A 1719-nucleotide genomic window follows, 5' to 3' on the forward strand; every position below is an offset into this window, starting at 1 on the left:
GACACTCTAACCACTGAGTCATGTACCTTCTACATGCATGCAAACATAGATATATATATATATAGATACATACATACATATAAATATTGTAGGAACAACAAAAATGTATACTATCCAGTAAGAGATAAGTATTATCTGATGTACACAGTATTGGAATAAGTGCCACTAATGGTTTCATGACATGGAGACGCAGTAATTCAGTACACATAGTTAGGCTCATTACACATGGTTAGTCCTACTTGAAAACTAGATTACTGGGTCATGAGAAGAAAAAAACAAGAAGGTTGATGCAAAAGGTGGAATGAGAAGGCAAAAGGGTGAATAAAACAAACATGAAAGGAAAGAAAAGAAAGAAAAGAAAGAAAAGAAAGGTATCACCTTTATCTGTAAAAAATATAAAAGATCTTGTTGGCATAGAATAATTCAATGGTGAAGAGGCCAAAGTCTACAAGACAGTTACTCAATCTGAAAAGGAAAGTGTCCTCCAGTTTGACAAAAGAAATTTTTCTATGTGCTTGCATTTGCTGAAAATTTCAGATCTAGAATTGTGTGGAATTCACAGATCTAAAAAGTATGTGCCATATTTCAGCTACACATAGCTTGCATTTCTATGAGCAATTTACATATGGCAAAGATTTCTCCACAATTTTTCACTTGACTGTATGTATGTGTGTCTTCAGATTCCATATATGGCTAGCCAACTTCGTGGCTTTATTTTTGTCAATGTGTCAGAAAGAAAACTTGTGGTCTGCATAATGTATTTCAAAATTGCTTTCATATTAGCCAACATAATCTTTCTTTTTCATTACATTATCTAGTAGCACTGTTGTGACTGATCTTATAATCGACTGAGTTTATCAAACACACCTGATCAAGTGAGTAAGCTTCAGAGTCTCAACAACTGAGAGTGGACTCTTGGTGTGGCTTGCAAGAGATAATGTCCTTCATATTTGTGCAGCAGATGTATGACATTTTTATTGAGTATCTATTAAAAATCTTTCTGTATTAATGGTTTACTAAGAAATGCTCATCTAATAATGCCAGGAATTTCTAGCCAATGTTAGTTTTAACATTCTTTAACAAAATTGAAGAGGGGTAATATGTTGTTTTCCTAGGTCTATTTTTAGGTTTCATATTTTTAATTGAAGGATTGTAAGATATATTTGAAGCTGCTGCTGACTAGGGCATTGTTATAGTAGGGGACTTGTTTATGTCTCTATAACTTAGTGGTTTGGCAAAAGAGAGCAATAGAATAAGTAATGCTCCATCGTGGTTGCAGTCCAGTGACTGAACCTGGTGGAAACGTATATTTATGCATATATTAAAATGCAGACATGATTATCTGGTCCTTAAGAAGTTTGCTTCTCAATCTCCTGGTGTGTGAGCATGTATGCATGTGTGTGTGTTTGCAACTCTTTGTCCTGATAATGAATGAAAGTTACAAACAAGTGCTACCGTCATACAAGTGATGACGTTTGTTTCCAATCTCCCATGAAAATATGTCTAGCTATGGGGAAATAAGACCTTTTTTGTAACAAGTGAAAGCTTGGTGGCGGGAAAGTCATCTGCAAAATTTGCCCCAAGAAATCCCGTCAGACCCAACCAAGCAAGCAAACAAAAGTGAATGTTAAATGATAATGATGATGATGATGGGGATAATGGTATATGTACATTTAGACATGTATATCTGTATATATATATATATATATATATATATAT

The sequence above is a fragment of the Octopus bimaculoides genome, chromosome 1 (assembly GCF_001194135.2).
Source record: "Octopus bimaculoides isolate UCB-OBI-ISO-001 chromosome 1, ASM119413v2, whole genome shotgun sequence".
In the NCBI taxonomy this organism is placed as follows: Eukaryota; Metazoa; Mollusca; class Cephalopoda; order Octopoda; family Octopodidae; genus Octopus; species Octopus bimaculoides.